We start from the raw sequence: 27749 nt of genomic DNA on the forward strand, positions 1-27749 counted from the left end.
AATTAAGGGGCACTGAGAGAAAGAAATAGTCTTCGGTAGGAAGGAGAACACAAATGATCAGATTGAAAACATACATACATGTAGTAATATTCAGATTGCAGAGATTGTATGTATATATATGTGTGTGTGTGTGTGTGTGTGTGTGTGTGTGTGTGTGTGTGTATGTATGTTAAGATCTTTTACACTTTAGGTAACATTTGGTTGTCTATTGATAAAAAAAAATAACATTTCTTTCTCTAGCTTCAGTCTAACCTCATTTCGTGGAATGAGTCCAGAGCACTGTGCTGTTTTGAAATAATATTGTAGATAAATTAAACACTTCAGATTGCATTGTTTAAAGAGGATTGCAGGCAATACTTCAGGAAAAGAAAATAGAGGAGGTAGTTGAACGAAAGTATAATATTAATTCTCTAGTATACTCTACTGATGTTTTAAATTTTTGTGTTATTATCAAGTTTCTGTTTCAAGGCTTGGGAGATTGGCTTTGTCAGTGACTATGGCAAGAACATGTGCCTATAAAGCAAAATGAGTAGCTATGGTAGGGGAAGGAAAGAACTTTTGTCAAGATTGACCAGAAAATAATAGCACTCAAATACCTTATTATCTTTTTTCTTGACAATATGGTAAACACTAGCTTGGAGACCTAGGCCATTAATAGGCAATACAGAGTGGAAGGAAGTATGTGTCTGACAGTATGGTGTTACTCTTGAGACTGCTATTGGTGTTGCAGGGGCAAGTCCATGCAGGTCCTACTCTCCAAAGTATTTATTGGGTGACATTCTTAGGCTGCAGCAGTAGTAAGTTCCTGTATAGCTCTATGTGTGCCATATTCTTCAATGTCTTGAAGAGATTGGCTATTGCTAAGGAAATGGTGTAAATAGGATGACAAGTCATGTTTATTGAGTCATTACCTACAAGGTTCTACATTTCACAGCTACAAGAAATATATTATGTTCTGTTTGGTCACTGACATTTTGAGACTGTAGTCTCTCTTAGAATATTCTAATTTGCATTAGAAAAGATTAACTGATACTGTATGTCAAACACCTATAAAAATCTATGTAACTTTTTGAAGTGTTAATTTGATGATAACATAAAAAGTAGATGTAAACTGATATATAGAAAGATAGATGTAAACACAAATATAGATAGAGAGATAATATATATTATATACATACTAGAACTTAATTAAAAAACCAAAGCTTGCCATTATGGTTGAAATTGGTCTGATTTTTCTCTACTGTATTCTGCTGCAACACAGGAATAAATTCTATCAGGTAGTAGCAACATATATAATTATACTAGTTTCATAAAACTTGCTTAATATAATAGAGAAGATGGTAGAACCTTTTATCTCAACACGGTGAATTCTTGTGTAATAAGACAGAAGATGATTCCTGTGTCCTTAAAACTACTGAAGAGGGAGAAAGGTCTCTTTTATTGTGATAAACAGTCATTTTAAAAGGCATTATTTCATCTGGTAATATGTTGTCTGTAGTGACTGGTCAGTTAATTCTCATTAAATCTCAAATGATCCTCATTATATGAAGCAGGAACCAAGTCATCAGTACATGTTACAAAAACAAAACAAAACAAAACAAAACAACAACAACAACAACAACAACAACAACAAAAAGGCATAGGCTTCCAAGTCTGTACTAGAGAGAATGCAAAATTTTTAAGTAGGAATCAGACTGAAGATGGAGAAGAAAATTCAATTCACAACTTTTGTGGCACAGGGAATCTCTGTGTTTGACCAAATTAGGATGTATCAGAATGGCAACTTAAGAAGATTTTGATTGTCCCTAAAACAAAGAAAAGATGAATGCGTGAAGTAATGGAAGTCATTTTGAACAGCCTTATCTGTGTACATTGCATACATGTACTAAAAGTATACTCAGCATTCCAATAATAAACATAATTATTCTGTATCATTAAAAATAAGGATCATTTTATTTGTTCTTTTTAAATAAATTTTGGTTGAAAGTCGATTTTAGTTGATGTTAGAATGGCTACTCCAGCTTGTTTCTTGGGACCATTTGCTTGGGAAAAATTTTTCCAGCCTTTTACTCTTAGGTGGTGTCTGTTTTTGTTACTGAGGTGTGTTTCCTGTATGCAGCAAAATGTTGGGTTCTGTTTATGTACCCAGTCTGTTAGTCTATGTCTTTTTTCTTTTTTTAACTCGGGAATTGAGTCCATCATTGTTAAGAGATATTAAGGTAAAGTGATTGTTGTTTCCTGTTATTGCTGTTATAGATGAGGAATTATGTATATTTGACTCTCTTGTTTTGGGATTGTTGGAAGAATATTACTTTCTTGCTTTTTCTAGGGTATAGTTTCCCTCTTTATGTTGGAGTTTTACACTCATTATCTTTGTAGGGCTGGATTTGTGGAAATATACTGTGAAAATTTAGTTCTGTCATGGAATATTTTGGTTTCTTTTTCTATGTAATAATTTTGCTGGCTATAATAGCCTGGGCTGGCATTTATGTTCTCTTAGGGACTGTATGACATCTGATCAGGATCTTTTAGCTTTTGTAGTCTCTATTGAGAAGTTTTGTGTGTTTCTGATATGTCTGCCTTTATATGTTACTTGACCATTTGCCCTTGCTGCTTTTAATATTTTTCCTTGTTTTGCACATTTGCTATTTTGATTATTATGTGAAGAGAGGGATTTATTTTCTAGTGCCCTCTATTTGGAGTTCTGTGGGCTTCTTGTATGTTTATGGGCATCTCTTTATTTAGGTTAGGGAAGTTTTCTTCTATAATTTTGTTGAAGATAAACTGGCCCTTTAAGTTGGGAGTCTTCACTCTCTTCTATACTTATTATCCTTAGGTTTGATCTTCTCATTGTGTCCTGGGTTTCCTGGATGTTTTGTGCTAGGAGCTTTTTGGGTTTTACATTATCTTTGATGGTTGTGTCAATGTTTTCTATAGTATCTTCTGCCCCTAAGATTCTCTATTCTATCTCTTGTATTCTGTTGGTGATGCTTGCATCTATGACTCCTGATCTTTTCCCTAGGATTTCTATCTCCAGAGTTGTTTTCTTTTGTGATTTCCTTATTGTTTCTATTTCCATTTTTAAATCCTGGACAGTTTTGTTCAATTCCTTCACCTGTTTGGTTGTGTTTTCCTGTAATTCTTTAAGGGATTTTTGTGTTTCTTCTTTAATGGCTTCTGCTTGTTTACCTGTGTTGTCCTGTATTTCTTTAAGCAATTTATTTATGTCTTCCTTAAAGTTCATCATCATCATCATGAGATGTGAATTTAAATTCAAATCTTGCTTTTTCGCTGTATTTGGATATCCAGTATTTGCTTTGGTGGGAGAACTGGGTTCTGATGATACCCCATAGTCTTGGTTTCTGTTGCTTAGGTGTCTACACTTGCCTCTTGCCATCAGGTTTCTGGTGTTAGCTGGTTGCTGCCTCTGACTGGAATTTGTACCTCTCATGGGCCTATGAGCCTATGATCTTAGGAGTGAAAACACTCTTGGAAGACCAGCTCTCTACAGGCAGATTTGGCCATAGTGGGCTGTGGGACAGCCTTAGCTCTGAATGCAGATAGAGACTGGAAGAATCCTGTTCCAGGCTGCTCAACGGTTCCTGTGTCCTGTGTGCTCCTGGTGAGTCTCTCTTTGGACGGTTATTGAAGTGAAAGTGGGGTCTCACCTGTGGACTTAGGAGTGAGAGCACTCCTTGGTGACCAGCTCTCTTTGGGCAGAATTTGGGTATGAATGGCTACGGGACAGCTTTAGCTCTGAATGCAGATGGAGACTAGAAGCTTGTTCTTTTTTTTTTTTATGATATCTTTTGTTTGATTCTATGTTTGGAAGACCCATGTAATTTTTCCATTCTAACATGAACACATTTTTTTTAAATCTTGTAAATAAATAAAACACTCCACTGCAGAGTCTTCCATGGTGATCACCACACAACTTTAAAAGATTCAAAGTTAAGGTATTTGGTTTGAAAACTCCATTGTGTGTGCTGTATTTCTCTCATGATTTCCTCAGCATGGAGAAACTCTAGCTAGGTGGCTAAGTATGGCCCATGTTGACTTTATTTACCAAAGAAAGACTTGCGTTCTGCAAAGAAATGGAGTGCAGGTGAATCAATGACAATGTGCTTTAAAATTTTTCAAATTCTACTTTGATACTTTTGTTCTGTGCTGAATAGGCCCAGTTCAGTGATTGTTACATTGTCTATGTATCTGTGTTTAATTTTATTCTTATAATATGTATAATTGTAGATACTAGCAGCTATTTTAACATCTATATTAACTAATTTATCGAATATTAATTATCTAATTAATGTTAATATCTATATTACTTTTATACATTAATATCTCTAGCTTATATACTACTGAATATTATTAAATATATTAATACAGTTTATTATAGAAGTTATTTAATTAGATTATTATTTACATTTTAAAATTATGTAAAATACTGTCTTAGCATATATTTATTTTATTTGTGATAAAGTAGGACACATTTAAATACAATAATACACAAGGAAACTGATTGTAAGGGAAAAAAACAGGAAAATATGTTTGCATTCAGAGACTTGGCTAGCATTTGAACTGGTCTATGATTTTATATTACCGTTGGACACATGTGATATGTAATTATTTGGTGTAGCTATGTGTTCACAGTCCAAATGTAAAAATAGAACAACAAGCCAAATAAAATTTGGCTCCTCCTACGTAGCCTCACTGATGATCAATGATGCACTATTCTTAGCCAGTGATTAACAAACCTATTTGTCAATAGCTGTCACTTCTCTTTTACCTTCTGAAGGAATCCTCAGAACTCTAGTACCGAATTACTTGTGAAAGAAGTTCTATAGACTACAGTGATGATGAGATCACCAGATCATGATTAATACCATGATTTCTAGGAGATATATATATATATATATATATATCATATCATATATATATATCATATCATATCATATCATATATATATATATATATATATATCAACAGTACCAAATTTAATGTTACTAACTCAAACATTGTTTTTTAACATTTAGGAAGCAAATTTCGCAAAAGCAATGATTGTTATAGTAGAACACTCCCTGTTGCATGTAATATTCAAAAATCAATTCAACCACACTATCGCAGGCTATGTTCTAGTAAAGCAATCTCTCTGCCCCTATGATCCCTCTGTGGTAGCTGCTCAACTTGCAGTTCCCTTGCCTTGGAATTGCTCACATTTCTGTCATCTGCTCCTGGGGGCTAGCTGTCACAAATCCCTGTAACACAGTAAAATCAAAACTCTAGAGGCTTGTAATTTATCAGTCAGATTTATAACAATAAATTCTCAACTCACAAAATGCCCAAACAATGAGCTCCAAACCAATTAATATTGATAACAAGCTGCCCACCTAGATTGGACAACTTTCCCTATATTAAGATATTCATAGCTACCTGTGGCTGTTTACAGCCATGTGAACTGGGTTCATCCTCTTCTCTCTCCCATCTTTTCTGTCCTTCCGTCCTCTCTGTTCCCTGTCCTCTTTGTCCTGTCTCTCTTTTCTTTTTTTTTTCACTACCCAATCACAGACTCCAGTCTTACATTTCACCTGCCCTCACCTACATATGGACAGCAATCCACAAATTCCCTTAAGGGAAACACATGTGCTCTGCTACAGCGCAAGCTTCTGCTTATTCCACACCAGGAAGTCTTAAGCGGCTAAACGCCATCAAGAGTTATCATCACTTCTCATTATCTGTTTTCACAACATTATTGAGGACAAAGAAACACATCCATCAGTCTTCAAATGCAACAATGTGGAGATTCAAGGAGCTTTGCTTTTCTCTCACAATTGGAATATGGAGTACAGCCTTACTGCTGGTACCACTTGATATTCTTGCTTCATGCTGCACCAGGGATTAACAGATTTTGCAGGCAAGACAGAATGAAGTAGAGAATTACGTAGGAAACTTGATGTTTCTCTATGGAGGCATGTAATCCTATCCTATTTAATATCTTGATTAGTATGTAGCAGAACTGTTTATTTCTAATCTCAGTTCAAGACATTGCTTATAAACTGTTTTGCCAGCTGTAATGTGAAGGAGCTTCATTGGGTTTTTATTGTGTCCCTATAATTCAGATTATCTTTCTGATCTTTCTAATGACAAGTCTTGATCCTGGTTCACTTTCTTCTTTGCAGATAATCAAGTTTCCTTCAGAGATTGGAGGTCCTAAGTCTTACATGTCAATGTGTTTGATTCCCCAAGATATTTATTTGAAGAACAAAACATAAATCATTCCTGTTCCTAAATTCACAGCTATTATATGCAATTGCAATCAATCCTGTTCAGGTGAACCTCAAATCTTAAGTTCTCTGTCTAAAATGTTCTCCAGTCATTGTCTTGGTGCTTAAATAATGCAAGCAATGCTGAGAAGATACACCAAGGGGTATTTGTATATTTATTCATTTGTGTGTGTGTGTGTCTGTCTGTCTGTCTGTCTGTCTCTGTGCGATAACAATTGTTGAAGAAGAAGATGCTATGAATTTAGGAAAGAGGGAATGTGAGGGAACATGAGACATGTAGGAGAGCTAATGCAGAGGGAGATATGTAAAAATTATATTTCATTAAATAAAAATAATTTTGTTGCTTCAAAGTATTTTAGGCAATCAAAAACTAAAGTTGATGTTAAAATCTGCTAGAGCTTTATTTGTTGCAAAGAGAACAAGGTGTCAATGGATGTTAAATCTGAATAGGATTTTCCAAGATTCTTCAAATGAGCACATTCCTCAGGAGGAGATAAAAGACAATCTGCCAGTATGACTTTTCTTGAACAAAAATGAAAATATAAACAAGCCGAAATTCTCTTATGAGAATTTATGTGACAAGCATATCATATAAAATTGCTGGACTTGGTTCACATTGCAGGAATTTACAGATATAAAGAACTACATTTCTTCTTCTCTGGCTCGAGTGCATGTAGTTTAAGAACATTGGATGTCAGAACTATGAAGAGAAAATAGTCGAAATGCACATATCTCATTGCCTGGCACAGAGAGTTAAAGAAATCTGTTGTTTCTTATCTTTACATTTTAATCTTTTATTCAATGTTTATAATATAATAGAGACTGATTTTAACGCACATCAACTTTGAATCTTGTATTTTGTGTTTCTGGTATGAATTTTCCATTAACACATGATGGTCAAGATCTTCTTGCTTAAATTCATAACATTAATAATGGAATACAATGTCACTGATAGGCCACTTTTTTCTTACCCCTCCCAAAATGTCATAAAATTTTAGGCAGAGGAAAGGATGAGGTAATATATCTCATATGCCAATAGGATATTAATTTCTAAAGAATGCATCCCTAACATTTGAATGTTACGGAACACTTTCTAAGTTAACTCCCCAAAGGGTGTAACAAAACCTAAATGAATCTGTAAAAGTCGTTTACGAAACGTATTACATTAAGTTTGGGAGAATGTGGTTTTAGGAATTTTTCTGAACACAGTATGCAGACTCCCCTCTCTCAATCCTTGCATATGTCATGAACATCCACTCCTCAAAAGAAAACATTTCTAAGCTCAAAATTATATCATTTAGGTGACTAGATATTTCAACTTTTAAGTTTATGTCAACACTGAAACACTTCATACTCTTAACATTAACAAACATGGTTTTCTCAGTGCTCTCATGAAGTAATTCTATGAAGACATAGTAGCTGAAGCCAAACTTAAGTGCAGGAAGGGTTGAAGAATCTTGACTCAATTAGACAAAGACATTTGATAAGCAGCTATGTGCCTAATTGCTTCTTGACACTGTTCTATTTTACTTTCTTTTTAGCTTTGAGGCAGAATGATTGGTGTAAAATTGTATCTATGACCCATTAAGAAAATACAAAGTGAAATTGTTTTTTTTTCAAATCATGTATGTTTATTTTTTTTATTAACTTGAGTATTTCTTATATACATTTCGAGTGTTATTCCCTTTCCCAGGATCCGGGCAAACATCCCCCTCCCCCCTCCCCTTCCTTATGGGTGTTCCCCTCCCGAACCTCCCCCCATTGCCGCCCTCCCCCCACCAGTCTAGTTCACTGGGGGTTCAGTCTTAGCAGGACCCAGGGCTTCTCCTTCCACTGGTGCTCTTACTAGGATATTCATTGCTACCTATGAGGTCAGAGTCCAGGGTCAGTCCATGTATAGTCTTTAGGTAGTGGCTTAGTCCCTGGAAGCTCTGGTTGCTTGGCATTGTTGTACTTTTGGGGTCTCGAGCCCCTTCAAGATCTTCCAGTTCTTTCTCTGATTCCTTCAACGGGGGTCCTATTCTCACTTCAGTGGTTTGCTGCTGGCATTCGCCTCTGTATTTGCTGTATTCTGGCTGTGTCTCTCAGGAGCGAACTACATCCGGCTCCTGTCGGTCTGCACTTCTTTGCTTCATCCATCTTGTCTATTTGGGTGGCTGTATATGTATGGGCCACATGTGGGGCAGGCTCTGAATGGGTGTTCCTTCAGTCTCTGTTTTAATCTTTGCCTCTCTCTTCCCTGCCAAGGGTATTCTTGTTCCCCTTTTAAAGAAGGAGTGAAGCATTCACATTTTGATCATCCATCTTGAGTTTCATTTGTTCTAGGCATCTAGGGTAATTCAAGCATTTGGGCTAATAGCCACTTATCAATGAGTGCATACCATGTATGTCTTTCTGTGATTGGGTTAGCTCACTCAGGATGATGTTTTCCAGTTCCAACCATTTGCCTATGAATTTCATAAAGTCGTTGTTTTTGATAGCTGAGTAATATTCCATTGTGTAGATGTACCACATTTTCTGTATCCATTCCTCTGTTGAAGGGCATCTGGGTTCTTTCCAGCTTCTGGCTATTATAAATAAGGCTGCAATGAACATAGTGGAGCACATGTCTTTTTTATATGTTGGGGCATCTTTTGGGTATATGCCCAAGAGAGGTATAACTGGATCCTCAGGCAGTTCAATGTCCAATTTTCTGAGGATCCTCCAGACTGATTTCCAGAATGGTTGTACCAGTTTGCAATCCCACCAACAATGGAGGAGTGTTCCTCTTTCTCCACATCCTCGCCAGCATCTGTTGTCCCCTGAGTTTTTGATCATAGCCATTCTCACTGGTGTGAGGTGAAATCTCAGGGTTGTTTTGATTTGCATTTCCCTTATGACTAAAGATGTTCAACATTTCTTTAGGTGTTTCTCAGGCATTTGGCATTCCTCAGCTGTGAATTCTTTGTTTAGCTCTGAACCCCATTTTTTAATAGGGTTATTTGTCTCCCTGCGGTCTAACTTATTGAGTTCTTTGTATATTTTCGATATAAGGCCTCTATCTGTTGTAGGATTGGTAAAGATCTTTTCCCAATCTGTTTGTTGCCGTTTTGTCCTAACCACAGTGTCCTTTGCCTTACAGAAGCTTTGCAGTTTTATGAGATCCCATTTGTTGATTCTTGATCTTAGAGCGTAAGCCACTGGTGTTTTGTTTAGGAAATTTTTTCCAGTGCCCATGTGTTCCAGATGCTTCCCTAGTTTTTCTTCTATTAGTTTGAGTGTGTCTGGTTTGATGTGGAGGTCCTTGATCCACTTGGACTTAAGCTTTGTACAGGGTGATAAGCATGGATCGATCTGCATTCTTCTACATGTTGACCTCCAGTTGAACCAGCACCATTTGCTGAAAATGCTATTTTTTTTCCATTTGATGGTTTTGGCTCCTTTGTCAAAAATCAAGTGACCATAGGTGTGTGGGTTCATTTCTGGGTCTTCAATTCTATTCCATTGGTCTATCTCTCTGTCTCTGTACCAATACCATGAAGTTTTTATCACTATTGCTCTGTAATACTGCTTGAGTTCAGGGATAGTGATTCCCCCTGAAGTCCTTTTATTGTTGAGGATAGCTTTAGCTATCCTGGGTTTTTTGTTATTCCAGATGAATTTGCAAATTGTTCTGTCTAACTCTTTGAAGAATTGGATTGGTATTTTGAAGGGGATTGCATTGAATCTGTAGATTGCTTTTGGTAAAATGGCCATTTTTACTATATTAATCCTGCTAATCCATGAGCATGGGAGATCTTCCCATCTTCTGAGGTCTTCTTCAATTTCCTTCTTCAGTGTCTTGAAGTTCTTATTGAACAGATCTTTTACTTGCTTTGTTAAAGTCACATCGCGGTACTTTATATTATTTGGGTCTGTTATGAAGGGTGTCGTTTCCCTAATTTCTTTCTCGGCTTGTTTCTCTTTTGTATAGAGGAAGGCAACTGATTTATTTGAGTTAATTTTATACCCAGCCACTTTGCTGAAGTTGTCTATCAGCTTTAGTAGTTCTCTGGTTGAACTTTTGGGATCACTTAAATATACTATCATATCATCTGCAAATAGTGATATTTTGACTTCTTCTTTTCCGATCTGTATCCCCTTGACCTCCTTTTGTTGTCTGATTGCTCTGGCTAGAACTTCAAGAACTATATTGAATAAGTAGGGAGAGAGTGGGCAGCCTTGTCTAGTCCCTGATTTTAGTTGGATTGCTTCAAGTTTCTCTCCATTTAGTTTAATGTTAGCAACTGGTTTGCTGTATATGGCTTTTACTATGTTCAGGTATGGGCCTTGAATTACTATTCTTTCCAGGACTTTTGTCATGAAGGGGTGTTGAATTTTGTCAAATGCTTTCTCAGCGTCTAATGAAATGATCATGTGGTTTTGTTCTTTCAGTTTGTTTATATAATGGATCACGTTGATGGTTTTCCGTATATTAAACCATCCCTGCATGCCTGGGATGAAGCCTACTTGGTCATGGTGGATGATTGTTTTGATGTGCTCTTGGATTCGGTTTGCCAGAATTTTGTTGAGTATTTTTGCGTCGATATTCATAAGGGAAATTGGTCTGAAGTTCTCTTTCTTTGTTGTGTCTTTGTGTGGTTTAGGTATAAGAGTAATTGTGGCTTCGTAGAAGGTATTCGGTAGTGATCCATCTGTTTCAATTTTGTGGAATAGTTTGGATAATATTGTTATGAGGTCTTCTATGAAGGTTTGATAGAATTCTGCACTAAACCCGTCTGGACCTGGGCTCCTTTTGGTTGGGAGATCTTTAATGACTGCTTCTATTTCCTTAGAAGTTATGGGGTTGTTTAACTGGTTTATCTGTTCCTGATTTAACTTCGGTACCTGGTATCTGTCTAGGAAATTGTCCATTTCCTCCAGATTTTCCAGTTTTGCTGAATATAGGTTTTTGTAGTAGGATATGATGATTTTTTGGATTTCCTCTGTTTCTGTAGTTATGTCTCCCTTTTCATTTCTGATTTTGTTAATTTGGACACACTCTCTGTGTCCTCTCTTTAGTCTGGCTAAGGGTTTATCTATCTTGTTGATTTTCTCAAAGAACCAACTTTTGGTTCTGTTGATTCTTTCTATGGTCCTTTTTGTTTCTACTTGGTTGATTTCAGCTCTGAGTTTGATTATTTCCTGCCTTCTACTCCTCCTGGGTGTATTTGCTTCTTTTTGTTCTAGAGCTTTTAGGTGTGCTGTCAAGCTGCTGACATATGCTCTTTCCTGTTTCTTTCTGCAGGCACTCAGCGCTATGAGTTTTCCTCTTAGCACAGCTTTCATTGTGTCCCATAAGTTTGGGTATGTTGTACCTTCATTTTCATTAAATTCTAAAAAGTTTTTAATTTCTTTCTTTATTTCTTCCTTGACCAGGTTATCATTGAGTAGAGCATTGTTCAATTTCCACGTATATGTGGGCATTCTTCCCTTATTGTTATTGAAGACCAGTTTTAGGCCATGGTGGTCTGATAGCACGCATGGGATTATTTCTATCTTTCTGTACCTGTTGAGGCCCGTTTTTTGACCAATAATATGGTCAATTTTGGAGAAAGTACCATGAGGAGCTGAGAAGAAGGTGTATCCTTTTGCTTTAGGATAGAATGTTCTATAAATATCCGGTAAGTCCATTTGGCTCATGACTTCTCTTAGTCTGTCGACATCACTGTTTAATTTCTGTTTCCATGATCTGTCCATTGATGAGAGTGGGGTGTTGAAATCTCCCACTATTATTGTGTGAGGTGCAATGTGTGTTTTGAGCTTTAGTAAGGTTTCTTTTACGTATGTAGGTGCCCTTGTATTTGGGGCATAGATATTTAGGATTGAGAGTTCATCTTGGTGGATTTTTCCTTTGATGAATATGAAGTGTCCTTCCTTATCTTTTTTGATGACTTTTAGTTGAAAATTGATTTTATTTGATATTAGAATGGCTACTCCAGCTTGCTTCTTCTGACCATTTGCTTGGAAAATTGTTTTCCAGGCTTTCATTCTGAGGTAATGTCTGTCTTTGTCTCTGAGGTGTGTTTCCTGTAGGCAGCAGAATGCAGGGTCCTCGTTGCGTATCCAGTTTGTTAATCTATGTCTTTTTATTGGGGAGTTGAGGCCATTGATGTTGAGAGATATTAAGGAATAGTGATTATTGCTTCCTGTTATATTCATATTTGGATGTGAGGTTATGTTTGTGTGCTTTCACTCTCTTTGTTTTGTTGCCAAGGTGATTAGTTTCTTGCTTCTTCTAGGGTATAGCTTGCCTCCTTATGTTGGGCTTTACCATTTATTATCCTTTGTAGTGCTGGATTTGTAGAAAGATATTGTGTAAATTTGGTTTTGTCATGGAATATCTTGGTTTCTCCATCTATGTTAATTGAGAGTTTTGCAGGATACAGTAACCTGGGCTGGCATTTGTGTTCTCTTAGGGTCTGTATGACATCAGTCCAGGATCTTCTGGCCTTCATAGTTTTTGGCGAGAAGTCTGGTGTGATTCTGATAGGTCTGCCTTTATATGTTACTTGACCTTTTTCCCTTACTGCTTTTAATATTCTTTCTTTATTTTGTGCGTTTGGTGTTTTGACTATTATGTGACGGGAGGTGTTTCTTTTCTGGTCCAATCTATTTGGAGTTCTGTAGGCTTCTTGTATGCCTATGGGTATCTCTTTTTTTAGGTTAGGGAAGTTTTCTTCTATGATTTTGTTGAAGATATTTACTGGTCCTTTGAGCTGGGAGTCTTCACTCTCTTCTATACCTATTATCCTTAGGTTTGATCTTCTCATTGAGTCCTGGATTTCCTGTATGTTTTGGACCAGTAGCTTTTCCGCTTTACATTATCTTTGACAGTTGAGTCAATGATTTCTATGGAATCTTCTGCTCCTGAGATTCTCTCTTCCATCTCTTGTATTCTGTTGGTGAAGCTTGTATCTACAGCTCCTTGTCTTTTCTTTTGGTTTTCTATATCCAGGGTTGTTTCCATGTGTTCTTTCTTGATTGCTTCTATTTCCATTTTTAATTCTTTCAACTGTTTGATTGTGTTTTCCTGGAATTCTTTCAGGGATTTTTGCGATTCCTCTCTGTAGGCTTCTACTTGTTTATTAATGTTTTCCTGTGTTTCCCTAAGGGAGTTCCTCACGTCTTTCTTGAAGTCCTCCAGCATCATGATCAAATATGATTTTGAAACTAGATCTTGCTTTTCTGGTGTGTTTGGATATTCCATGTTTGTTTTGGCGGGAGAATTGGGCTCCGATGATGCCATTTAGTCTTGGTTTCTGTTGCTTGTGTTCCTGCGCTTGCCTCTCGCCGTCAGATTATCTCTAGTGTTACTTTGTTCTGCTATTTCTGACTTTGGCTAGACTGTCCTATAAGCCTGTGTGTCAGGAGTGCTGTAGACCTGTTTTCCTCTCTTTCAGTCAGTTATGGGGACAGAGTGTTCTGTTTTAGGGCATGTAGTTTTTCCTCTCTACAGGTCTTCAGCTGTTCCTGTGGGCCTGTGTCTTGAATTCACCAGGCAGCTGTCTTGCAGCAGAAAAGTTGGTCTTACCTGTGGTCCCGAGGCTCAAGTTTGCTCGCGGGGTGCTGCCCATGGGCTCTCTGCGGTGGCAGCAACCAGGAAGACCTGTGCCGCCCCTTCCGGGAGCTTCAGTGCACCAGGGTTCCAGATGGTCTTTGGCTTTTTCCTCTGGCGTCCGAGATGTGTGTGCAGAGAGCAGTCTCCTCTGGTTTCCCAGGCTTGTCTGCCTCTCTGAAGGTTTAGCTCTCCCTCCCACGGGATTTGGGTGCAGAGAACTGTTTATCCGGTCTGTTTCCCTCAGGTTCACGAGGTGTCTCACGCAGGGGTCCTGCCGCTCCTGGGCCCTCCCCCACGGGAGCCCAAAGGCCTTATACATTTTCCTCTTGGGTCAGGGATGTGAGCAGGGGTGGGCAGTGTTGGTGGTGTCTTCCGCTCTGCAGCCTCAGGAGTGCCCACCTGACCAGGCGGTGAGGCCTCTTTCCCAAGGGGTCTGGGAGCAGAGAGCTGCTGCCGGCTGGGATCTGAGGGTGTGGGACTTCCGGTAAACACAGGAAGGGCCAGGTCCTAGATGAACTCTGCCTTCGTGTGTCCCGAGCTCACCAGGCAGCTCTCTTGCAGCAGACAAGTTGGTCTTACCTGTGGTCCCGAGTCTCAAGCTTGCTCGCGGGGTGCTGCCCATGGGCTCTCTGTGGGGGCAGCAACCAGGAAGACCTGTGCCGCCCCTTCCGGGAGCTTCAGTGCATCAGGGTTCCAGATGGTCTTTGGCTTTTTCCTCTGGCGTCCGAGATGTGTGTGCAGAGAGCAGTCTCCTCTGGTTTCCCAGGCTTGTCTGCCCAAAGTGAAATTGTTAAGGGTTGGGACACGGAGAAAGGTGTCAAAAGTGCTGTGTTCTTGACAAAGAAAAAAAGTAAGATAAATTCAATACCATGAATTGTAATCAGGATTGACCATTCCAGTGCAGGAGTGAATCATTTTCACATTATGACAATTCTCTGTGCAGTGTTCCCTCAGTGAGCAGTGTGCTTAAGAGTTATAATTGAAGAGTAGTTTTTAATGATTGTGCTGGTCTTTGAACCCAGAAGCTCTCCAAAATTGGGGTAATTTGTATTCTTAATTTCAAGTCTACTCCTAGGGAAAGTTATTCTTTGAGCTCTTGTCAATGAAGTAAAACAGTGAGAATCTGATTGTCACAATTTGTGATACTTATCATGTGCTCATCTTGATATTCTGATCAAAGGAACAAAGATTTGCTTTGAGAAAAAGGAGGTCCTAGAACAAAGATCATTACTAAGAGTGCCTCTACTCTATTAAACACTGTAGTCTGGCAGATTCCCTTAAGAGAATGGTGAAGAGATTCTGGATCATGTGAGCACTGGTCTAGATTCTTCCTTCCTTCCTTCCTTCCTTCCTTTCTTTTTTTCTTTCTTTCTTTCTTTCTTTCTCTCTTTCTTTCTTTCTTCCTTTGAAGATTTGGATATTTCAGATATTTCTGCATTTTAAATATATAGGACTAGTACTGAATCGACAGCTCAGGTTTTTTTTTGTTTGTTTGTTTGTTTCGTAGAGTGCATACATAGCATTCAGGAGACACTGGACTTGATCCCTGGAAATATATGAATCAAGTATGGTGGTACATGCCTGAAAACCCACAACTGAGAGGTAAAGACAGAAAGGTGAGGAAATTAGAGGTCCTATCTCTGACTTACAGAAAGCTTAAGGGCAGCCTGACATACATCAGATATCAAACAAACAAAATCATAAAACCAAAACATGATTGTATCTAGTATAAATAGGTCCTTAGAGTTCAAGAAACTTCATTTGGAGAAATGAAAAAAGAATGAATTCATAAAAGTACCAACTTCTGAAGACAGAATGTTTCTAGACATATTCACCTTAAAATAAAACATGGACAAAGACTAAAGTATTGCTATGTATGCTAATTTACAGAGTGTTTCTTCATATAGTCAATGTTGATCCTCCATATATAATATATATATATATATGTGTGTGTGTGTGTGTGTGTGTGTGTGTATGTGTGTGTTTCTGTGTCTGTGTGTGTGTAAGTGTGTGTGTGTGTGTGAGAGAGAGAGAGAGAGAGAGAAGAGAGAGAGAGAGAGAGAGAGAGAGAGAGAGAGAGAGAGAGAGATTGAAGCTCTCTACATAGCTGAAACTGACCTCAAACTTGTGATTCACAGCCCTCTACCTCCTAAATGCTGGGGAAAGTGCTACTATTCTAGATTAACTGACGCGTAGGTTATACATTTGCTTTCTGAAAACGCAGAAACCAGTTCTTTATGTATTCAGCATTAAAGTTTTGAAAAATATTTCAGAGAAGTGTTATGATTAGCTAATGGAAAGGATTCAGCAACAAGACATGCTGAGTTTAAAATAAAACAAAGACAAAATTAAAGTTACAGGAACCTCTTACTATTTGTTTATTTATAGAATGTGTCTCTACCTAGCCAATGTTGTCTTCTCCTTCGTGATACTACTGTTTCAGCCTCTGAAGAGATGAAGAATTTACATAAGTGTTTCAAAATCTGCCACAAGTCCATGGAAATTGTATGCATTGACTTAAATATTTTAGATATTGACATAGTAAGTCAAGACCAAAGTACATACAATTTGTGCAATTTTTAAAATTAATTAATTTGTGTGTTTTATTGCCTATATGTGACAAGGTTCACATGTTTGGAGGTCCAAAAACAATTTGCAAGAATTGGTTTTCTCTTTTACTCATGTGAAATTCAGGGAAAGAACTTAGGTCCTCAGGTTTGCCAGCAAGCAACTTTACCACTAAGTCAACTTGGCATCCTGTTGTTAGTACTGTTATCATGGTTGTTTTTCAGTATAGATGCAGATCTGTTTAAGTTTAAAGATTAGGTCAAAATGACACACATCAAGGACTTCTGTAAATTAAAATCAAAGTAGCAAACTCTCAGTCCATGAGCATAGAGGACAGTTCTAAAATATTTCAAGATCATGAAGAACATACACTGAGCCATGAGGATAGAAAGAAATTATGAATTAGAAGTTAACTGAGCCTTAGAGAAGGATGGGCAAACTCAGGTCTGGGACCATGCTGTGTTGGCACATCTTCTGAATAATTGTTTCAGTGTTTCTTTGTAACCTCTTTCAATCACATCAAAAAGTCTTTGTGACAAACCAACACTAAAAACCATTCATAAATAAAGTACAAATATGTCATTAGAATTCAAGAGACGATTTTGCACAATGAAGAAAAATGAATCCCATAAATATTTCAAGTTATTCAGAGAAAATCTCTCTGGGTAGACATAACGCACTTTATTTTGCCAAATTATTATGTGTCTCTTGAACTCACTCAGAAGTGATGTCTGGGAGCAGACTTACTTGCCGTTTCTTACAGACACAAACATACTTATCTTAGTGTGTCCTCCAGATTAGGGTCCTTTGTCTAGAGATGGAATTATTCCACCAGCTCTGTAATAGAGAAAGAGAGCAACTAAACAGCCCAAGGATCCTTGAGAACAGCTAGAACACTAGTCCTGTAATAGAGTTTGCTATTTATCCTAAACTGTGCAAGTGCCTATGATGGGAAAGAAAAGATTGAAGGCCAGCCTCTTTCATGGTGAAAAAGCTCTTCTGGGAACTCCAGCTTGTTCTATCAACTGCCTAGTTTGTTTCTGCTATAGGCTGTGGATCTCAGGATATCTGGTATCTCTTTTATGTCATTTTATTATCTGTAAGTCTCTCCAGACTGCACACTCTTCTTTGTATAGGACTGTTGCTGACAATAACTTCAGCTGACTGTCCTTAAACATCTTCCAGGTGATTTGCACTGGAACTTTTGAGTGCCTGATTTAATTGATGTTTTGCTGTCTGCCTGTCTGTCTACCTGTCTATGTATCTCTGCTTTTTTTAGTTTGATTTGTTATATATTTAATGAACACACATATTCAAAAAACAAATTAATGCCCATGAGAAGTCATTCTTTTGACTATACAGAACAACAGAGAAATAATCTGTAAATAGTATGCCTCTCCTTTTGAAGGATTTCTCTTAAATACCTTGGAGAAAAAAACAGAGATTAACCATCAATGTAATAGGAAACAAATTAAAGAGGTCCTACCAAGTGGATAGAATAGAATATTTGTTTAGTTGTTTTGAAACATGATTATGAAAACTTGCAGGTTCTGGTACCACTACTGCCCATAAACTGTTATGAAAAATTTGGCCAGCACATGTCTAAGAGTAGTCATTCACAATTATTATCAGCATAACATGTTGACCATTAGTACATTAATTAAAGTAGCATTCAATCAACTTTTTCAGAAGAATAAAAGAGAGTGAGCTGAAGAAGTGGTATTGAGTTAAAACTTCTTAATTCACAATACTAAGCTATTGCTATACATAATGTCAAATTGGCATGAAATTAATATACAAATTACATGAATATCAAATCAATGAATGGATGAGAGGATATGTGAATTATGGGTGGAGAGGTGATGTATTGGAAACATGTGTCATGAAAACTTTTACTCCAGAAAACATGTCTATTGTCCAATTGAAGCCACAATTCCAGAAACCTTAAGTTATAGAGAAGAAAATTGGAAAAAATATAAGATCAATTTGGACTTAAGTATGAGAAAGTTTCAATATAGTAATAATTTAATTTTAATCATTTCAGTATGTCAGATTAATTGAAATGCATGAAGAGATAATTGGTTACAGACCTAAGATCCCATTCATTGATACTTTCCTGATGGCTTCTCAGAGGACCTGAAATAATTGTATTCCCATTCCAACTTAGTACTTTCCTTGGTAATACTTAACCTTAACATAATCAACAATTTAGCATAGTTTTCTTTCTTTTTTAAATTGAACATTTTATTTATTTAAATTACAAATGTTGTCCTCCTTCCCAGTTTCTACTCTGGAAAACCCCTATTCCATCCTCCCTCTGCCTGCTTCTATGAGGATGCTCCCCCCACCTAGCCACCCACCCATTCACTCTCTCCCACCTCCTCACCCTAGCATTCCCCTATACTGGGGCATCTAGCCTTCCTAGGACCAAGGGCCTCTCCTCCTATTGATGCCCAAAAATGCCATCCTTTGCTACATATGCGGCTGGAGCCATAGATCCCTCCATGTGTACTCTTTGCTTGGTAGTTTAGTCCCTGGGAGCTCTGGTGGTCCGGGTCTGGTTGGTTAATATTGTTGTTCTTCCTACGGGTTGTAAACCCCTTCAGCTCCTTCAAAGCAATGCATGTTAAGAAAATGTATTTGTGCTATGAAACCACATGTTCCAGAAAGAGGAAGTTAGCTCAAGAGGAAGCCAAACTTCAAACAGTTCTATTCCTGAAATCTTCTGCATTTGTCCAACTTCAATGAATAACAGAAACATAATTAACTTTGGTTTGAAGATTTGGTCTCAATTACCCATAGGACTCTACTGCTCATTTAGAAGACATGCAAGACTGCATTGTATTAGACAGTGTTGTGACTTGTCCTGAGTTGTCCTGGGTTCCTAACAAAACAAATAGTCAAAAGGCAAGTCAGATTATCTTCTAGTAGAATAAAAAAATAGACAAATGTGAAACTATGGAGGAAACATATCTGAAAAAAATCCCTCAAATACTTCTGGCTATATGACATGACAGCCTCAACTATTATTTGTTTAATTTAGAAAATGTACTTTTGGTTTTGCCTATAAATAAAGTACTCATTGAGGTAGCTAAAATAAGTCAACTATCAACTCTTATACATTACAACATTTTGTAATTATTAAATAATTTATAGCAACAAATGGAAATTTGAATTATTTGGCATCTTCTTCAGTGTAGATGTGACATATATTATTAGAATTTCTTATTAATGAAAATACAAATTATAATGCATGTTTCTAATGCATTTAAATTACCTTATACCTGTGTGTATATATCTTATTGAAAAACCAAATTTCATTACCTTTTTCCCAAGGAAAAATATTCTGTGAATTAGACATATGATAGATACTTAAATTTGTTAGTTTATTTAAAATGAGCAACATTTTATTAACTAGACAAGCCTCTGAAAAAGGTATGTCACTTTATAATGAAGATAGATGAGAACAATCAAACTCAATTATGAACACTTTCTGAGTTCAGAAATGCTCAGTCTATTTTTAAAGAAGAAGTAGACAAAGAAAAACAGTCAAATTGCATAAGGAAGCTGAAACTTACAGATGTTAAAAAACACCAAAGGAATTTTTAAATAGGAAATTCATCTTTCAATAAATATGCATGCCAAGTATTATACAATGATTTCTACATGCATGTCTATAGCTTATTGAAATTTAAGGGTAAGGATTGTGTGTTTTGTGGCTAAGCTGTCTGCATAGAAGAAAGCATCACAAAATTATGGCCATTCCATGCATTCCAATACTCTACCATGCAGATGACCTACTTTCTTAGGCTCCAGTTTTCCCAAGTGACTGTCCTCAGAATTAGTGAAGCAATAAAATCTTTTCTGCATCCCGCTTGTGGACAGAAACAGAGCTATGCCCACAAGGCCATTGTTTACTTTTTTCCAATTCTACATTTGTAAAATCAAGGGTGTTGAAGAAAGTAGACCAAAACCACTGGCAAAAACTTTAGATGGGTTTTGTGAATTTTCTATATTCACACATAAGTTAATCAATATGGATCCTTGAGAGACTGATGTAGGAAGATTGTGATTTCAAACATTCAGCTCTATGAAAAGTCCCTTTAACAAAAAGAATAAAAATAAATAAAATAGAAATGTTATATGTTAAATACTGTTTGGACGATGAAGGAAACTTCCTGGAACCTGTGACTGTGATCCTATGAGGGATCCTCTAATGGGGGATCTGAACCCTCTATCTTCTCTGGACAGGCTCGGCTCCCAGTGGTGAGGGTAGGACACCAATCCAGACACAAAATCTCCTATCAGACCTGCTTGCAAGATGCACTGGGGAAATAGTGGCTGCCCATACATATACAGCCACCCAATTAGACAAGATGGATGAAGCAAAGAAGTGCAGGCCGACAGGAACCGGATGTAGATCTCTCCTGAGAGACACAGCCAGATTACAGCAAATACGTAGGTGAATGCCAGCAGCAAACCACTGAACTGAGAACGGACCCCCGTTGAAGGAATCAGAGAAAGGACTGGAAGAGCTTGAAGGGGCTCAAGACCCCATATGAACAACCAGAGCCAACCAAAGACTAAGCCACTACCCAAAGACTATACATGGACTGAACCTGGGCTCCAACCTCATAGGTAGCAATGAATAGCCTAGTAAGAGCACCAGTGGAAGGGGAGGCCCTTGGTCCTGCTAAGACTGAACCCCCAGTGAACGTGATTGTTGGGGGGAGGGCAGTAATGGGGGGAGGATGGGGAGAGGAACACCCATATAGAAGGGTAGGGGGAGGGGCTAGGGGGATGTTGGCCCAGAACGGGGAAAGGGAATAACAATCGAAATGTAAATAAGAAATACTCATGTCAATAAAGAAAAAAAAAGAATTTGTAGGAATGTCTGACCAATGACTGGTTCATTCCGAGGACCACACTACAAGTGGGACCATATTCCCAACTGTAGGGAGTGGCGCAGCAAAACAAAGATGGCACCAACAGCCAGCCCCGTCTGAATGTAAACAACTTACTGAGCATGTGCAGGCTTGTCCCCTGGTCAGGTCAGCTGTATGATCTGGCACCCTCCTGTGGTGCGCAGGTTTTGCACCTGGTGTCAGTTGGCTGGTAACATGCTAATGGGGGGGCAGTACCATGCTGGTGAGGTGATTCGTTCTCCGCCAATCCCTGGAGGACAAGTAGTGGGGTGATAGTGGGGTGACCCGTGCCCCACCAATCCTTGAGAGATTATTAGCATACTGTTGTGTATATAAGGTGAGCGAATTTGCCGCTCGTGGTCCCCGTGTCAATAATGAAGGTGTCCTGCAGTAAAGGCTGTAGAGAAGAATCCAACCTTGTTGTGTCTTCCTTGCCGGCCGAGGTGGGCGTGACACCCAACACTGCCTAAACGGTGGGGGTTGAGAAATTGGATGGCTCAGAGATCTAGGATAGAACCAAAAATCACACACACACACACACACACACACACACACACACACACAGAGAGTTAATGAAATGATTCCCAATAATATTCTGTTGTACTCATATGATCTGTACATAGCTTAATTATCATCAGAGAGACTTCTCCAGCAGCTAATGGGAGCAGAGGTAGGTACCCACAGCCTTACATTAGTGAAGCTTGGAGCATAGAATAGGTGGAGGAAGGACTATAGGATCCAGAGGGATAGAAGGCACCATAAGGTCATGGCCTCCAGAATCAACTAAGGAGGGTTCACAGAGAGTGAAAGAGCAATTTCAGATTCTTCATGGATCTGCACACATGCTATGCTCTGTTGGACCCTTAACTGTGTGTGTGTGTGTGTGTGTGTGTGTGTGTGTGTGTGTGTGTGTGTGTGTGTGTGTTTGTGTGTTGGGCACAAGGGAGGGGTTCTGACTATTTTGCCCACGTGTAGGACATATCAAAATCAAACACCAACTGTCCAATGTCTGGGATCCAGTCAATCTTTGAGACTCATCCAAAGGGCTTGGCTTGCTTCTCCAGCTCTGTCCTCTGTAGCACAGACAGCTTGTCTTTTAGGCTCAAGATGTTTCCACTCCACTGCTGCTGCTATTCTTGGTAGCCATCCCATTGTAATGGCATCACTAAAATGCTGAGATCTTCTGCTGCAACTAGGCTGCACTTTCACCAGTAGCCTCTCATAGGATCTCTTCATGGTACCAAGGCTCAACCTCTTTGAGTGGCTCTTTCAGTCCTAGCCCTTCAAACACACACCCTCACCAATGGCCTTTCCTGATCTGTCACAGTGCCAATGCTCATCTTCATTCCATGACACTTTCATACCTTCAAAACCAGTACACATGAGTGATTCTTACACATCACTAAGCCTGGCGACAGCACGTGATCCCAGAAACACAGTTTCTTTGTGCTCTTAGAAAACACTTCTCAAAAAATTATACCTCGATACCAATGGTCTCTTAATCGCCACTAATTTCTTAGCTCCAGTTAACCAGCATCAGTTGTCCCAGTAAAGATTTCAACTTAGTAGTTCTGTTATCTTGATAATCACAACTGAGTCTTCATCTCCAGCAGTCCAGAACCACAGAATCTTAAATCAAAAATAGCAAAAGGCCCTGGCAAACAGAGTCTTTAATCTTCCACATGAAATGTCACAAGGCAGGTCTCCATCCTCTTCACTGCTTTCAACATACTTTCCTTCCAGCTTCCTGCAGAACATCCCACCATATTCTTAACACTCACTTGCTTTTCTAGCCCAAGGTTCCAAAGTACTTCCACAAGCTTCCCTCAAACACATCATTAGGTCTGTCTCAGTAATACTTTACTATACTGGTACCAACTAACTGGTCTTAGAGTTTTTATTACTGTGACAAAACACCATGTTCAAAAGTAAGTTGTAGTGGAAGGAAAGGGTTTATTTGGCTTATACTTCCAGATCAGTCTACCATTGGAGGAAGTCAGAATATCAACTCAAGCAGGATTGCAACCTGGAGACAAGAGCTGATGCAGAGGCCATGGAGGGATGCTGCTTACTGGCCTGCTTCGTACAACTTTCTTGACTTACCTTTATATAGAATCCAGGACCACCAGCCAAGGGATGGCACCACCCACAGTATGTGGAACCATTCCCCATTGAGAAAATGCCTTACAGCTGAATCTCTTGGAGATATTTCCTCACCTGAGACTCTTTCCTCTCTGTTGACTTCAGCTTGTGTCAAGTTGATGAACTAAACCAGACAGTGCCATATATATTCAGGATTTAATACCCAATTGAAAGTGCTAGGTGTGAGGCCTAGTGAGAGAATTTTAAAACACAAGGATTCCACACTTACAAATATATTCAAGATAGTTATGAAGTGCCTTCTGCAAATAACTCCATTTTCTTGCCCTGTCTCTACACAATGCATTCTGCCATATTATAGCAAAATCTGAAAGTCCTTCTTACTTGTTACTCCTTAAGCTAGGACATCACACACTCTAGAAGTATAAACCAAAGGTTATTCTATGAATTATGTTATCCATCCTGCTAGATTCCATTATAGCAGTTCAGAAGAACCCAGGTGGCCAACCATAAATTTGTTACCTAATTAAATGTCTCCTTTTTCAAGTGTTAATAACAGTAACAAAATTAGTCTATCACCACCTGAATGTGTTACCCAGGGTTGAAATGTGATTGGCATATACACTTCTAGTCTATTGATCATATATCTCCTCAAGTCTATTTCCCTCAACTCCAAACTATAAGCCTGTTTTCCCCCATCACAATTCACACAGAATGCTTTAAATGACAGAGTCCATGATCACTAGATTATGACTTTTATCAGGTTAGGGTTGGCAGGTCACATGTTCACTTTCTAATAGTTGTGAAAACTACATTTTAGAAGCATAACAATTGCCACTGCAAAACAAATTGAGGTGAGCAAAGTTGCTCAGGGAGATGGCTTTCAAGAGGGTGAGTAAGAGATTTACATGAGACATAATTGTGTTTTCAGCCTGTGTGTCAAAATCAAGAAAGAAGCAGAGTTATGGGCAGAGACTAGTGACATTCCTTAGGTGGTCTAACATGACTTGCAAAGCAACTTTAAAAAAATAGCCAACACAAAAGACTATGTTGTGTCAATTGGTTTTATTTGTTAGTTTTCTCCCATTTGGCAGTACTGACGAGTTTATTTTTCAACTTCAATTCATTATCAGTTTTTAAAAAATGTGTGTAAAAACAAAAATTCACTGTTATTTTGCCTAATAGATGTTGTTGAACACGCTGACAAGGACAAAGTATGCTTTTGTACAGAAAGGCTCTGATTTAGGTCAATTGTTCACTTGGGAAGGGTGCATCCTGCTGATTTTGAGGTTGTTGAAACCTTCAAGCCATTTTTCACATTTTTTTAAATGAAGTTTTCACCCATTATTCGAAAACCCAATGGGACTGTAGTGGAACTGAGAAATGTAAGCCACATGTTTGGAGCCTTTTACAATTAAATCAGCAAATTACTTCCCAGCATCTTTCAAACACTTAAATCTTCATTTTTATAAGCACTTATACCTATACAAGAAAATAATGAAGAATTCAGAGGCTTAGTTTTTTGGCTAAACATTTTACTTCTAAATATTTAATTTCATTTTAGACTTGAAGAGCCTCTGAGCCAGAAACAGTGCAATGATTTTACAAGCAATGTTCAACTTTAAAGCCATGAAATACAACTTATTGTTAAAAGGAAAATCTTCTGCTCATTGCTCCCTGTTACTGACTCATTGTGCAAACACGTATTCCTGTAATCAAACCCAGGGAAGGCAAGACACTCAGATTCACATGGCTGTGTTATCATTCCACTGGTATCCACAAGTTCTAAGAGGTATGAGTGCTTGGTGTTTTGTGTGCCTGTTGTAATGTCTAGTGGATAATATTCTTTTTGTCCCATCACATTTAAGATAGAAATACAACATCTCATACTCACACAGGAATACTTAAGAAACTTTGATTTTTTTTTCTTCATTAAGAAGTATCATCTAGGGGTTGGGGATTTAGCTCAGTGGTAGAGCACTTGCCTAGCAAGCTCAAGGCCCTGGGTTCGGTCCTCAGCTCCAAAAAAAAAAACAAAAAAACCAAAAAAAAAAAAAAACCAAAAAAAAAAACAAACAAAAAAAACAAAACAAAACAAAACAAAACAAAAAAAAAAAAAAAACAAAGTACCATCTATTGCCATCTCAAGGAATATCATGTCCTTCCTCTCAAAAGAGTCGAGCCTGATAATTTCATTAAATAATACATTGGTTATCATAACACTGAAAAAAAGGAAAGTAGGAATGGAATACAATCATTCTATATATTTTTTGTGTGTGGCTTAGAGAGGGTGATTAAGGGAAATTCTGTCTAGTTGCTGGAAGAGTCACCTACTTGGTAATTTGTCTTTTATAAGAACACTGCAGGAGCTGAAAAGACACATCTCTTTTTCAGGGGTCCCCATATCAAGTGAATCATTCTAGGGGTTTACCTCCTGGGGGCTTTTTCCTTTCCCTAGCTTCCCCTTGGATGCTGGAGACTTCCTCTTCCTTTCAGTTGCTCGACTATAGCAGTAATGACTTTGACAAATGTGCCTGACCTGCAGCTTATTTACTCAATTTTAAAGCTGACCACTGAGGTAAATTACAAACTGTTGAGGTGCAAAAGAAGGCCATTTTATTCCTAAAGACACATACTTGCCTGTTGCAGAAGCAGAGAAACTTAAGATGTACACTGAAGAAAACATTAATTACTAAGGAACTGAAAGAACTTCTATGCCTATTAATTTATGCAAGGAATTTTGCTACCATCGTCATTAGCATAAATATAATTTGCATCCAAAACAGACCTTTGAGTTTCACGGAAGCTTACATTTTCATTCTCCTTTTATGAACATGTACGATCCCATTGTTTCTGAGTCTCCATAGTTACTGTGGATTGCACTGGAGTGGTGGAGGCTTGATGTGTGCAGATGTAATTACACATGTACTGCTACTGCTGAGTAGAGATAACACTCTATTTGTGTTAAAACACAGAATAAAGCCATATGGTTTAGATTCTTGAGCTGTGTATTACAAAATCATTTGCAGCCCCACCTCCCACTTACACAGTGAGAATTCACAGGGGATGTATGCCCAGGCATGCAGTTTAAAAGTTTCTTGTGGGGAAAAGAAATAAAACTGAAGTGAACTAGTACATTTGAAATGGGCCTCCACCAAAGTCAAGACTAGTAGGCACCATGAAGATGTGAACTCCTAGTCTTTCAGAGGGAGACTGCAGTGTTGTTCTTAGAGGGATGGTTCAAGCTTCCCCTAAGCTTCTACATCTAAAAGAGAAGCCAGACTGCTGAATTTGCATTTCCAATTTGATAAAGTGCTTGAAATATAGAAATCATGCAATATTGATCATGAGTATTTTTCTTTCCTTTTAATCATATTACCACTATGTAAATGGCACTTTAATTTATTATGCTTTTTCATAAAAGGTTAATTATAATCAGAGTAAAGGTTAGATGCAATAGCTTGTTAATACCCTATAATTGTCAATGTTATAATAGCATTCAATTATTCAAAGACTTGAATAATTACCAAGGAGATTATTGAGAAACACTAAAATTCAGTGCATAAAATGTTAATGTACTAGTAAACTTTCAGAGAATTCTGAAAAATATTCAGAAGATATTTTGTGAACATATTTTGTTCATACTTGTTCCAATGAACTGAAAACTTATATCCAAACAAAAATCACCCATGAGTGCTTATAGATTTTTTTTAACTTATAATTGCCAAAACTGAGAACAAATAAAATAGAGGCAAATTATGTTCTTGGATAGGAAAGAATATGCAGTTTCCAAAATGAAAAATCGTTCATTGATAAAGTCATGTAGATCATAGACTACAGTAAAGAACAGATATGATAGTATATTTAAGTGATCCCAAAAGTTCCACCAGAGAACTACTAAAGCTGATAAACAACTTCAGCAAAGTGGCTGGGTATAAAATTAACTCAAATAAATCAGTAGCCTTCCTCTACACAAAAGAGAAACAAGCCGAGAAAGAAATTAGGGAAACGACACCCTTCATAATAGACCCAAATAATATAAAGTACCTCGGTGTGACTTTAACCAAGCAAGTAAAAGATCTGTACAATAAGAACTTCAAGACTCTGAAGAAAGAAATTGAAGAAGACCTCAGAAGATGGAAAGATCTCCCATGCTCATGGATTGGCAGGATTAATAGAGTAAAAATGGCCATTTTTCCAAAAGCGATCTACAGATTCAATGCAATTCCTATCAAAATTCCAATCTACTTCTCCATAGAGTTAGACAGAACAATTTGCAAATTCATCTGGAAT

Source organism: Rattus norvegicus, chromosome 11 (genome assembly GCF_036323735.1).
Source record: "Rattus norvegicus strain BN/NHsdMcwi chromosome 11, GRCr8, whole genome shotgun sequence".
In the NCBI taxonomy this organism is placed as follows: Eukaryota; Metazoa; Chordata; class Mammalia; order Rodentia; family Muridae; genus Rattus; species Rattus norvegicus.